Genomic DNA, 15,295 nt, shown 5'->3' with positions numbered 1-15,295 from the left:
CAACTTCTTGGGGAGTTGCGAGGCTGCAAGATGAGAAACCAGTCAATTCCTCTTGACACACAGAGGTCCAAGAACAGGCACTTGAGGAGGACCATTGAAAAGGCGTAGACAGCCAGGGCGGGTAGATAAAATACCAGAGGACATTTGTACAGGGCAAAGGAGGAAAATTTGGAGAGACATCAGGGGTAAGTTTTTTAAACACAGAGAGTTGTGGGTGCCTGGAATGCATTGCCAGGTGGGGGGAAGATGGAACAGAACGGACATTTAAGAGGCTCTTTAAGATCAGGATCAACTCATGAGATACAGGACGTGATCTGTATCATTAGAGAGAGAATCAACTCATTAGAGAAAGGACGTGATCTGTATCATTAGAGAGAGAATCAAATCATTAGAGACAGGACGTGATCTGTATCATTAGGGAGAGAATCAACTCATTAGAGACAGGACTTGATCTGTATCATTAGAGAGAGAATCAACTCATTAGAGAAAGGACGTGATCTGTATCATTAGAGAGAGAATCAACTCATTAGAGAAAGGACATGATCTGTATCATTAGAGAGAGAATCAACTCATTAGAGACAGGACGTGATCTGTATCATTAGAGAGAGAATCAACTCATTAGAGAAAGGACATGATCTGTATCATTAGAGAGAGAATCAACTCATTAGAGAAAGGACGTGATCTCTATCATTAGAGAGAGAATCAACTCATTAGAGACAGGACGTGATCTGTATCATTAGAGAGAGAATCAACTCATTAGAGGCAGGACGTGATCTGTATCATTCGAGAGAGAATCAACTCATTAGAGACAGGACGTGATCTGTATCATTAGGGAGAGAATCAACTCATTAGAGACAGGACGTGATCTGTATCATTAGAGAGAGAATCAACTCATTAGAGACAGGACGTGATCTGTATCATTCGAGAGAGAATCAACTCATTAGAGACAGGACGTGATCTGTGTCATTAGAGAGAGAATCAACTCATTAGAGAAAGGACGTGATCTCTATCATTAGAGAGAGAATCAACTCATTAGAGACAGGACGTGATCTGTATCATTAGAGAGAGAATCAACTCATTAGAGGCAGGACGTGATCTGTATCATTAGAGAGAGAATCAACTCATTAGAGACAGGACGTGATCTGTATCATTAGGGAGAGTATCAACTCATTAGAGGCAGGACGTGATCTGTATCATTAGAGAGAGAATCAACTCATTAGAGGCAGGACGTGATCTGTATCATTAGAGAGAGAATCAACTCATTAGAGACAGGACGTGATCTGTATCATTAGGGAGAGAATCAACTCATTAGAGGCAGGACGTGATCTGTATCATTAGAGAGAGAATCAACTCATTAGAGACAGGACGTGATCTGTATCATTAGGGAGAGAATCAACTCATTAGAGACAGGACGTGATCTGTATCATTAGAGAGAGAATCAACTCATTAGAGACAGGACGTGATCTGTATCATTCGAGAGAGAATCAACTCATTAGAGACAGGACGTGATCTGTATCATTAGAGAGAGAATCAACTCATTAGAGACAGGACGTGATCTGTATCATTAGAGAGAGAATCAACTCATTAGAGACAGGACGTGATCTGTATCATTAGGGAGAGAATCAACTCATTAGAGACAGGACGTGATCTGTATCATTAGAGAGAGAATCAACTCATTAGAGACAGGACGTGATCTGTATCATTCGAGAGAGAATCAACTCATTAGAGACAGGACGTGATCTGTATCATTCGAGAGAGAATCAACTCATTAGTGACAGGACGTGATCTGTATCATTAGAGAGAGAATCAACTCATTAGAGGCAGGACGTGATCTGTATCATTCGAGAGAGAATCAACTCATTAGAGACAGGACGTGATCTGTATCATTAGAGAGAGAATCAACTCATTAGAGACAGGACGTGATCTGTATCATTCGAGAGAGAATCAACTCATTAGAGACAGGACGTGATCTGTATCATTAGAGAGAGAATCAACTCATTAGAGACAGGACGTGATCTGTATCATTAGAGAGAGAATCAACTCATTAGAGACAGGACGTGATCTGTATCATTAGAGAGAGAATCAACTCATTAGAGACAGGAGATGATCTGTATCATTAGAGAGAGAATCAACTCATTAGAGACAGAACGTGATCTGTATCATTAGAGAGAGAATCAACTCATTAGAGACAGGACATGATCTGTATCATTAGAGAGAGAATCAACTCATTAGAGACAGGACGTGATCTGTATCATTAGAGAGAGAATCAACTCATTAGAGACAGGAGATGATCTGTATCATTAGAGAGAGAATCAACTCATTAGAGACAGGACGTGATCTGTATCATTATAGAGAGTTCAACTCATTAGAGACAGGACGTGATCTGTATCATTAGAGAGAGAATCAACTCATTAGAGACAGGACGTGATCTGTATCATTAGGGAGAGAATCAACTCATTAGAGACAGGACGTGATCTGTATCATTAGAGAGAGAATCAACTCATTAGAGACAGGACGTGATCTGTATCATTAGAGAGAGAATCAACTCATTAGAGAAAGGACGTGATCTCTATCATTAGAGAGAGAATCAACTCATTAGAGACAGGACGTGATCTGTATCATTAGAGAGAGAATCAACTCTAGAGGCAGGACGTGATCTGTATCATTAGAGAGAGAATCAACTCATTAGAGACAGGACGTGATCTGTATCATTCGAGAGAGAATCAACTCATTAGAGACAGGACGTGATCTGTGTCATTAGAGAGAGAATCAACTCATTAGAGAAAGGACGTGATCTCTATCATTAGAGAGAGAATCAACTCATTAGAGACAGGACGTGATCTGTATCATTAGAGAGAGAATCAACTCATTAGAGGCAGGACGTGATCTGTATCATTAGAGAGAGAATCAACTCATTAGAGATAGGACGTGATCTGTATCATTAGGGAGAGAATCAACTCATTAGAGACAGGACGTGATCTGTATCATTAGGGAGAGAATCAACTCATTAGAGACAGGACGTGATCTGTATCATTCGAGAGAGAATCAACTCAATAGAGACAGGACGTGATCTGTATCATTAGAGAGAGAATCAACTCATTAGAGACAGGACGTGATCTGTATCATTAGAGAGAGAATCAACTCATTAGAGACAGGACGTGATCTGTATCATTAGGGAGAGAATCAACTCATTAGAGACAGGACGTGATCTGTATCATTAGAGAGAGAATCAACTCATTAGAGACAGGACGTGATCTGTATCATTCGAGAGAGAATCAACTCATTAGAGACAGGACGTGATCTGTATCATTCGAGAGAGAATCAACTCATTAGTGACAGGACGTGATCTGTATCATTAGAGAGAGAATCAACTCATTAGAGGCAGGACGTGATCTGTATCATTAGAGAGAGAATCAACTCATTAGAGACAGGACGTGATCTGTATCATTAGAGAGAGAATCAACTCATTAGAGACAGGACGTGATCTGTATCATTCGTGAGAGAATCAACTCATTAGAGACAGGACGTGATCTGTATCATTAGAGAGAGAATCAACTCATTAGAGACAGGACGTGATCTGTATCATTAGAGAGAGAATAAACTCATTAGAGACAAGACGTGATCTGTATCATTAGAGAGAGAATCAACTCATTAGAGACAGGACGTGATCTGTATCATTAGAGAGAGAATCAACTCATTAGAGACAGGAGATGATCTGTATCATTAGAGAGAGAATCAACTCATTAGAGACAGAACGTGATCTGTATCATTATAGAGTGTTCAACTCATTAGAGACAGGAGATGATCTGTATCATTAGAGAGAGAATCAACTCATTAGAGACAGGACGTGATCTGTATCATTAGGGAGAGAATCAACTCATTAGAGACAGGAGATGATCTGTATCATTAGAGAGAGAATCAACTCATTAGAGACAGGACGTGATCTGTATCATTAGAGAGAGAATCAACTCATTAGAGACAGGACGTGATCTGTATCATTAGGGAGAGAATCAACTCATTAGAGACAGGACGTGATCTGTATCATTAGAGAGAGAATCAACTCATTAGAGACAGGACGTGATCTGTATCATTCGAGAGAGAATCAATTCATTAGAGACAGGACGTGATCTGTATCATTAGAGAGAGAATCAACTCATTAGAGACAGGACGTGATCTGTATCATTAGGGAGAGAATCAACTCATTAGAGACAGAACGTGATCTGTATCATTAGAGAGAGAATCAACTCATTAGAGACAGGACGTGATCTGTATCATTAGAGAGAGAATCAACTCATTAGAGACAGGACATGATCTGTATCATTAGGGAGAGAATCAACTCATTAGAGGCAGGACGTGTCCTGTTCAGACGCGACGCCTGATAACCCGAACACACGGACGTGGCCGAACCATTCCGCTGCCTGACCCTCCAGGTCCCCCCCTTCCACCCCCTTCCACCCCCTTCCACCCCCTTCCACCCCCTTCCACCCCCTTCCACCCCCACCCCCTTCCACCTCCACCCCCACCCTCCTCCACCCCCACCCTCCCCCCCCGGTTGCGATAGTGGGCCATGAGATGCAGAGGAAGCGACCCCCCCCCCCACTCTGGACTTGAGTGGACGATTTCCAGGCTCGTTTCAGAAAAGAGAAAGGGGCGTTCGAGGTTTCCCGAAGGGGGAGGGAAAGAAAAAGGCGCCGCCCGAACAGGGACTTGAACCCTGGACCCTCAGATTAAAAGTCTGATGCTCTACCGACTGAGCTATCCGGGCCCTGCAGGGAGGGAGTTACCGCGGCTCCACTGAGTGCAGAACTCGCCCACGTGTGTGGTTTCCCCCCCCCACTTCGCGGCACTTCCGTATACGGGCCATGACGTCACCGCGCTAGTGCGTCATTCCAGTCGTTACACTTGATCCTGCAGAGGGGATTCCCTCCCTCCCACCGCACTACGTGACCCGCGAGGGCTCAGTCCGCTGCGCGGTGCCTGTTTCCTGGTGGAGTGTGACCTGGGCTGGTGGCAGCTTCGCAGACAGTTCATCCCAACTCAATGCAAATTCCACCCACAGTGAACACACACTGTGGACCCTCGCACCCAATGCAGACTCTAGGCATAGTGGAGCACACCGTGGACCCTCGCACCCAAAGCAGACTCTAGGCATAGTGGAGCACACCGTGGACCCTCCCACCCAATGCAGACTCTAGGCATAGTGGAGCACACCGTGGACCCTCCCACCCAATGCAGACTCCAGGCATAGTGGAGCACACCGTGGACCCTCCCACCCAATGCAGACTCTAGGCATAGTGGAGCACACCGTGGACCCTCGCACCCAATGCAGACTCTAGGCATAGTGGAGCACACCGTGGACCCTCGCACCCAATGCAGACTCTAGGCATAGTGGAGCACACCGTGGACCCTCCCACCCAATGCAGACTCTAGGCATAGTGGAGCACACCGTGGACCCTCCCACCCAATGCAGACACTAGGCATAGTGGAGCACACCGTGGACCCTCCCACCCAATGCAGACTCTAGGCATAGTGGAGCACACCGTGGACCCTCCCACCCAATGCAGACTCTAGGCATAGTCGAGCACACCTTGGACCCTCCCACCCAATGCAGACTCTAGGCATAGTGGAGCACACCGTGGACCCTCGCACCCAATGCAGACTCTAGGCATAGTGGAGCACACCGTGGACCCTCGCACCCAATGCAGACTCTAGGCATAGTGGAGCACACCGTGGACCCTCCCACCCAATGCAGACTCTAGGCATAGTGGAGCACACCGTGGACCCTCGCACCCAATGCAGACTCTAGGCATAGTGGAGCACACCGTGGACCCTCCCACCCAATGCAGACTCTAGGCATAGTGGAGCACACCGTGGACCCTCCCACACAATGCAGACTCTAGGCATAGTGGAGCACACCGTGGACCTCCCACCCAATGCAGACTCTAGGCATAGTCGAGCACACCGTGGACCCTCCCACACAATGCAGACTCTAGGCATAGTGGAGCACACCGTGGACCCTCCCACCCAATGCAGACTCTAGGCATAGTCGAGCACACCGTGGACCCTCCCACCCAATGCAGACTCTAGGCATAGTCGTGCACACCGTGGACCCTCGCACCCAATGCAGACTCTAGGCATAGTCGAGCACACCGTGGACCCTCGTACCCAATGCAGACTCTAGGCATAGTGGAGCACACCGTGGACCCTCCCACCCAATGCAGACTCTAGGCATAGTGGAGCACACCGTGGACCCTCGCACCCAATGCAGACTCTAGGCATAGTCGAGCACACCGTGGACCCTCGCACCCAATGCAGACTCTAGGCATAGTCGAGCACACCGAGGACCCTCCCACCCAATGCAGACTCTAGGCATAGTGGAGCACACCGTGGACCCTCGCACCCAATGCAGACTCTAGGCATAGTGGAGCACACCATGGACCCTCGCACCCAATGCAGACTCTAGGCATAGTCGAGCACACCGTGGACCCTCGCACCCAATGCAGATTCTAGGCATAGTGGAGCACACCGTGGACCCTCCCACCCAATGCAGACTCTAGGCATAGTGGAGCACACCGTGGACCCTCGCACCCAATGCAGACTCTAGGCATAGTGGAGCACACCGTGGACCCTAACACAAAATGCAGACTCTAGGCATAGTGGAGCACACCGTGGACCCTCGTACCCAATGCAGACTCTAGGCATAGTGGAGCACACCATGGACCCTCGCACCTAATGCAGACTCTACGCATAGTGGAGCACACCGTGGACCCTCCCACCCAATGCAGACTCTAGGCATAGTGGAGCACACCGTGGACCCTCGCACCCAATGCAGACTCTAGGCATAGTGGAGCACACCGTGGACCCTCACACCCAATGCAGAATCTAGGCATAGTGGAGCACACCGTGGACCCTCGTGCCCAATGCAGACTCTAGGCATAGTGGAGCACACCGTGGACCCTCGCACCCAATGCAGACTCTACGCATAGTGGAGCACACCGTGGACCCTCCCACCCAATGCAGACTCTAGGCATAGTGGAGCACACCATGGACCCTCACACCCAATGCAGACTCTAGGCATAGTGGAGCACACCGTGGATCCTCACACCCAATGCAGACTCTAGGCATAGTGGAGCACACCGTGGACCCTCACACCCAATGCAGACTCTAGGCATAGTGGAGCACACCGTGGACCCTCACACCCAATGCAGACTCTAGGCATAGTGGAGCACACCGTGGACCCTCGCACCCAATGCAGTCTCTAGGCATAGTGGAGCACACCGTGGACCCTCCCACCCAATGCAGACTCTAGGCATAGTCGAGCACACCGTGGACCCTCCCACCCAATGCAGACTCTAGGCATAGTGGAGCACACCGTGGACCCTCGCACCCAATGCAGACTCTAGGCATAGTGGAGCACACCGTGGACCCTCGCACCCAATGCAGACTCTAGGCATAGTCGAGCAGACCGTGGACCCTCGCACCCAATGCAGACTCTAGGCATAGTGGAGCACACCGTGGACCCTCGCACCCAATGCAAACTCTAGGCATAGTGGAGCACACCGTGGACCCTCACTCCCAATGCAGACTCTAGGCATAGTGGAGCACACCGTGGACCCTCGCACCCAATGCAGACTCTAGGCATAGTGGAGCACACCATGGACCCTCGCACCCAATGCAGATTCTAGGCATAGTGGAGCACACCGTGGACCCTCGCACCCAATGCAGACTCTAGGCATAGTGGAGCACACCGTGGACCCTCACAATCAATGCAGACTCTAGGCATAGTGGAGCACACCGTGGACCCTCGCACCCAATGCAGACTCTAGGCATAGTGGAGCACACCGTGGACCCTCGCACCCAATGCAGACTCTAGGCATAGTGGAGCACACCGTGGACCCTCACAATCAATGCAGACTCTAGGCATAGTGGAGCACACCGTGGACCCTCGCACCCAATGCAGACTCTAGGCATAGTGGAGCACACCGTGGACCCTCACACCCAATGCAGACTCTAGGCATAGTGGAGCACACCGTGGACCCTCGCACTCAATGCAATCTCCATATCTAGTTAACACACATCGTGGGCACTCAAACTCAGTGTAAACTCCATGCACCGTGGAACACACCTTGTCTCTCCATTCAGATTCAGAATCTATTTGCATGAGCAGGTGTCACCTAATCTTTTGTTTTGCAGCAGGGTTATTGGGCATGGGCAAATACTGCTACAAATTGCTTTTCTGTAAATGCCCTATGTAGAAATAAAAAAATACATTAGTGCAAAAGAAGTCTGGACCATTGCCCATTCAGAAACCTGATGGCAGAGGGGAAGAAGCAGTTTCTGTGTTACTGGGCTCATGTACCTCCTTTCCGATGGTAGCGGTGTGAAGAGGGCACGGCCTGGGTGGTGGTGGGGGGTCCTTGATGACAGAGGCTGCTTTCTCGAGACACTGCCTCATGTCGATGTCCTCGATGGAGTGGAGTCGGGTGCCTGTGATGTCACAGGCCGAGTTAACGACCCCCTGTAGCTTATTCCTCTCCTGATTTTTGGTGCCTCTACACCAGGCACTGATGCAACCGGCCAGAATGCTCTCCATGGTCCATCTGCAGAAATTTTTGAGAATTTCTCAAAGCCTTGATTTCACTGATTCTTCCACAAGGATGGGCTGAGACCTGACTACCCCCTATTGCTTTCCTTGGCCATTAGCGCCCTTTCTCTGACAGGATTCTGGTCCCAAGCTTCCTGGCAATGCTTTTAGCTCAGAAGATCACAAGAAAAAGGAATGGAAGCAGGCCATTTGGCCCCTCGAGTCTGCTCCGTGAAACCACCCTGAGTTAAACCGTTCTCGCACCTAGTCCCAGGTTCCGGCCTTGTCCCCATATCCTGACTAATTAGATACCTATCAATTACCCCTTTAAATACTCCCAATCATCCGGCGTCCACAGCTGCATGTGGCAACGAATTCCACAAATCCACAACCCTCTGGTTAAAGAAATTTCTCCTCATCTCTGTTGTAAATTGGTACTTTCTAATTCTAAGACTGTGCCGTCTTGACTTGGAATCACCCAATAGGGGAAACATCTTATTTACATCTCAGTGACAGGCCTTTCTTTTTCAATCTTTTTCTTAACATTTCATAATATACATAGTATAAGGAGAATAGAAGTAATGGGTGTGTACACAGTATTAAGTATAACAAAAGCGGCAAGAATAATATCACCATGGTGCGCTGTGGTGCAGCAAGCAGACACAAAACACAGGAAAGACTGTACTACAGGCTGTAATCCACTTAAACTCTATACGCCAGTTGTAGTATCTCTCTGGTCCCATGTGTGTGACTGGCCCGGGAGGGGCCATCTCAAGTCTATATACAGGTTGGAGATTGACAGTAGGCCAGGTGGAGTTTTTTCTAGATTCAAGAAAGACATCCCAAGAGAAAGCCATTGAAATAATGGAAGAGAATCAGAGATTTTCCATTTAAGTAAAACAGCTCTTCTAGCTCGTCGTGGACTGACTTGGGCGGTTCTGTTAAATTAAAAAAAAAATTAAAAATTTAAATGTCGACTCACAGCACAATAACAGGCCTTTTGGCCCACAAGCCCAATTTATCTACACCCTTGGTACGTTTTGAATAGTGGGAGGAAACTGGAGCCCCGGGTGGGGGGGGGGGAACCCACGCAGACATGGGGAGAACGTACAAACTCCTTCCAGACAGCGTGGGATTCAAACCCTGGTCCTGATCGTTGGTGCTGTCATCAGGCCAGGCGACTCGGCTTTGGTGTAGGGTTACCACTTTCCAAGTGAAGGTGGCCAGTCGTGGCTCTGCTGCCTGGTGCAAGTTCCTTTTTTCCTGAAGTACAGCAAGATCCCTTCCATCCATCCTGGCTCTCCTTCTGTTTCATAAACCCTCATTTCTTCATGTAGCTGTTCCAATCCCACATTGGAGGAACAACACCTCACCTTCTGACTGGACACCCTCATTGATATTGACTTTTCTGAGAACAAGTACCAGTTTCCACTTGAGGACAAGCCAACGCTTGTGCCCAAAGCTGAATGTCAATGTTAAAACTCTTCAGGGATGTTCTAAGGTGGTCTTCGAATCTCTTTATCTGTCTAAGACACGATTGTTTGCATTCAGTCAGGTTTCCATAAATGTCGCTGCTGGTGTTCCATCACCAGAAAATGTTACAGCACAGGAAATAGGCCCTTCAGCCCTTCTAGTCTGTGCTGTACAGTCCCACTGACTTGCACCCAGTCCATATCCCTCCATTCCTCTCCCGACCATGTCCCTGTTCAAATTTTTCTTAAATTTAAAAATGGACCCCATGCCCACCACTTCAACTGGCAGCTCGTTTCACACCCTCACCACCCACTATGTGAAGAAGTTCCCTGTCATGGTCTCCCTAAATTTCTCCCCTTACAGCCTTAACCCATGTCCTCTGTTTTGTATCTCACTGACACTCAGTGGAAAAAAGCCAATCTACATTTGCTCTGTCTGTCCCCCTCATAATTTTAAATACCTCGATGAAATTTCCCCTCAATCTTCTACACTCCAGGGAATAAAGTCCTAACCTGTTTAACCTTTCCCTGTAACTCAGTCCCTGAAGTCCAGGCAACATCCAATAAATCTTCTCTGCACTCTTTCTACCTTATTGATATCTTTCCTGTAGTTCGGTGACCAAAACTACACACAATCCTCCAAATTTGGCCTCACCAATGTCTTAGATAACTTCACCATAACATCCCAACTCCTGGACTCAATACATTGATTATGAAAGCAAATAAGCCAAAGGTTCTCCCTGTCCACCTGTGATGCCACTTTTAGGGAATTATGTATCTGTGTTCCCAGATCCCTCTGTTCTACCCCACTCCTCAGCACCCAACCATTCACCGTGTACGTCCTTTTTTGGTTTGTCCTTCCAAAAAGCCACACCTCACACTTGTCTGCATTAAATTCCACCTGCCAACTTACAGCCTATTTTTCCATCCGATCCAGATTCTTCTGTAATCTTTGAAATCCTTCCTTGCTGTCCACAACGCCTCCCATCTTAGTGTTGTCTCAATTTTACCACATTATCATCCAGATCAACCTTTCTCAACATTTTGTTTTCAGCTTTTAGCCCCTCCAAGGACCTTGCTCAAAGTTTACAGGCCCCTTTCCCTTTGAAACAGTCAAGTTTAGTTGGTTTCTTCCGTATTTCTCTCCTGGATGACATAAAAAACATTTTGAAGCCTCAACTGCTACTGTAGAACTCACTTTTCTTCCTCTCTCTCTCAGAGAAGAATCCTATTTGTTCTTTCCTCTTTCTGCTTGTAAAAACCAAAAACCTCTCCCAAGGCTCCAAACCCAAACTTTGAAAGATCTGATCAGTATTTGAGCCTGGACTCTGTTCCAATTTGCATCTCCTTTTGAAGTTCTTTCCAAAGCAGTTCCATTGTCTCTGCAGAATCACTCGGAGCCTCAGCCTATATCTTCAGCAAAGCACTTGCATTTTAAATGAGATGTCTTTTGTGAAGTGTCACTCTGTTTGTGAAGTGACCTACACTAAACCCCCCCCACAATCTATCTCTTTTAAAGACATATTTATCATTAACCATAATAATATAACCCATAACAAATGGCAGAAACTGGAGAAGACAATGATGATGTCATCCAGTTTTAGAGTGAGCACGGACTGGGATGCAGAACTGAAATAGTTGGCCACTGGGGGATGTGGATAGAGCGAAGGTGCTCAACAAAGCAATCTCCCAGTCTGCGCCCAGTCTCTCTGATGTAGAGAAGGTCACCAAGGGAGGATCGGATGCTGTAGATCACTCTCGCAGATACACAAGGAAATACAAGGATACACAATACACAATACACAAGGATACACAATGCACAAGGATACACAATGCACAAGGATACACAATGCACAAGGATACAATACACAATAATGCACAAAACACATTACACAAGGATACACAATACACAATACACAAAGATACAATACACAAGGATACAATACACAATACACAAGGATACACAATACACAATACACAAAGATACACAATACACAATACACAAAGATACAATACACAATACACAAGGATACAATACACAATACACAAGGATACAATACACAATACACAAGGATACACAATATACAAGGATACAATACACAAGGATACAATACACAATACACAAGGATACACAATACACAAGGATACAATACACAAGGATACAATACACAATATACAAGGATACACAATACACAATACACAAAGATACAATACACAAGGATACAATACACAATACACAAGGATACACAATATACAAGGATACACAATACACAATGATACAATACACGAGGATACAATACACAATACACAAGGATATACAATACACAATGATACAATACACAAGGATACAATACACAATACACAAGGATACACAATACACAATGATACAATACACAAGGATACAATACACAATACACAAGGATATACAATACACAATGATACAATACACAAGGATACAATACACAATACACAAGGATACACAATACACAATGATACAATACACAAGGATGCAATACACAATACACAAGGATATACAATACACAATGATACAATACACAAGGATACACAATACAAAATACACAAGGATATAATACACAATACACAAGGATTCAATTACAATGCACAAGGATACACAATACAAAATACACAAAGATACACAATACATAAGGATACACAAGGATAAACAATGGGAGGACCAGATGCAGGAGATTCGCTCCCGCGGATACACAAGGGAAGTGTGAAACACCCTGGGCATAAATTTATATTTGATACCTTGACACTGACTTTAGTGAATAGGAATTTTCTGAGGGTGTACAATCAAGGTGGGGCTGAGATGGTCCTGGATAACCTGTTTCTATGTTTACGTGCTGTATATGAGAAGCAAGTACATCTGCAGATGTTGTGATTGTAGTAAATACACTAAAGTGCTCGATAAGCTCAGCAGGTCTCTGCGTAGAAAAGCGAGGGGATATATGATCGAAGTATTCAACGTGGTGATGGGTGTACATCAGGGGTTCTCAACCTTTTTTGTTCCACTCACATCCCGCTTTAAATATTCCCTCTGCCATCGGTGCTCTGTGATGAGTCAGGGATTGCTAAAGGTGGGAGGTGGGTGGAAAGGAAAGCTTTGAAACCCACTGTTTTAAATGTCCCTCATTGCACGGTTCAGTGCACGGTTTCAGAACTCCAAAGGAAATGGGCCAATGAGAATTTTTCTCAAGCAAAATATTTGAAAAACAATTGGATCGAGAGCAGTGATCCTCAACCTTCCTACCCACATCTCACCTTAAGCAATCCCTTACCAATCACAGAGGACCGATGGCATAGGGATGACTCAAAGTGGGATGTGAGTGGGAAGGAAAAGATTGAGAACCACTGGTGTGGTCAAGCTCTTCAATATATTATTACCTGGCCAGACACACCCATTGGCCGGTTGTACCCATGGCCCCTCTCCACAGGTTCCTCAATAAAGGTGACTGTTCCACAGCCCTCTTTTCAGTGCAGGACAACTGAGCAATAGGGATGTGCTATGTTTTCAAACGAATTAAAGCCTATTGGTTTCTACACAATAGTCTCTTGATTGACGGGGCATCAATTTAATTTACTTGAAGTTTTCTACAATGGAGCAGAAAAGCTGGAGATCGACCCTCAATCGCCTGAGGCATCTCCCAGCTTCGAACTCTGGCTGTGCTGTTTTGAACCATTCCTGCAGGCCTCCTCTACCAAAGTGCGATCAGAGACAGACAAACTGCAAGTACTGCACTCCTGGGTTGGCATCCTGGTGTCCTCCGTGATCAGGGACCCCACAATGTACCAGGAGGTCATGGACATCCTCAAAGGGCAATACCTGCATAGCATCAACGTTGTTTATGCTGGACCCATTCTAGTGACTTGAAAACAACAACCCGGAGAGTCAAACGCCGAATATCTCCGGGCCCTGAGAGCACGCGGCAGGGCCTTCAAATGCAAAGCCGTGTCCGCAGCGGAGTATACAGAGGACCAGATCCGAGATGCCTACGTCATGGGGATCAGGTCGAATTACATATGACAGAGACCTTTGGAGCAAGGGGCGCTCAGCCTGCGAAGAGCAGTCGAGCTGGCAGGTTTGCTGGAGGTGGCCCTCCAGAACATGGAGGCCCACTCGACCGACAACCCAGCTGCCTTGTGGTCACCCCGGACACAGCCATCCTGGGACGTGCTACCACCCCACCCCCGCTCCACTAATGATCAGACTACAGGAGCAGCATTCCGCAAGACCCTAACACCCCTCTTGACTGGGTCTGGTGGTGACCCGACCACAGCTGCGGTGTTTCGGAAATCCCCAAAAATGCTACTTCTGCAGCCTGGGATAAGCACCAGAGGAAACGCTGCCCAGCGAAGGATTTGATCTGCTCCAGCCGCAGGAAGAAGGGCCAAGCCCCTTCCTAGCAGCGCCATGTGCGGATCGTGGAGGCTGGCTTCCGCAACTTCTCCACCACCCAGGGCCAGCAGCACCATGTGCGACCCGTGGAGGCTTCCATGTACAGGTCCCTGTAGGCCATGGAAGCTGCCATCTTGGATGCCCTCTTCTGGATCCGGATCTGGCAACACTGCATGCGGGCCCTGGGGCCTGCCATTTTGGACATTGCCACCTTCCATTGCGGTGAGGTGCAGCCACCTGACTCTGGTCTCCATCACCCTCAACCAGGACAGTCCGTACCAACTCGCCAGGTCGATGGAAGACACCGAGATAAATGGCTACATGGAGAGTTGCTTAATCGATAACGGGAACATGGAGAGTTTTATTTCTTCCAGACATGGTGCGGAGCCTCTCTTTCACAGAGCTGCCGGTGAACCAGGATGTCTCCCTGATATCCATGCCATATATAATGGGTGTTCGGGGTTTCTGTATTGTGACTTTAATGGTGCAGGGTACTGAATACGACAACTTTAGACTGATGAGAATGTCGCAGCTCTGCGCTGCTGTACTGTCGGGGCTTGATTTTCAACGTCACCTTAAAAGCCTGACGATGGAGTTTGATGGGCCCCACCCTCCCTTCACGCACCCACCCTTCACGCACGCACCCTTCACCCACCCACCCTTCACCATTTGATAGCCACTCCCCCCCTCACCATGCTGTCCATGTCCACCAACCAAACTACTCATCATGTATGACTTGAGGGCTCTCCACACTTTAAGTCCCCCCCTTGTTGCTATTCGCTGACTTCACACCACTAAAAGCAAACAGTTCAGCGCCAG

At 47.2% G+C, this 15,295-nt stretch overlaps 1 non-coding gene across 1 annotated transcript; it reads right to left on the bottom strand.

The window, feature by feature from the left end:
• Positions 1-4,692: 4,692 nt before the first annotated feature.
• trnak-uuu (transfer RNA lysine (anticodon UUU)) lies at positions 4,693-4,765 on the bottom strand. Its single transcript has one exon. It is a non-coding gene; the product is annotated as a tRNA-Lys (tRNA).
• Between the last annotated feature and the right edge of the window lie 10,530 nt (positions 4,766-15,295).

This window comes from Narcine bancroftii, chromosome 1 (genome assembly GCF_036971445.1).
Source record: "Narcine bancroftii isolate sNarBan1 chromosome 1, sNarBan1.hap1, whole genome shotgun sequence".
NCBI lineage: Eukaryota > Metazoa > Chordata > Chondrichthyes > Torpediniformes > Narcinidae > Narcine > Narcine bancroftii.
The sequence above is the reverse complement of the archived record's forward strand: the minus strand, read 5'-3'. Positions and strand labels throughout refer to the sequence as shown.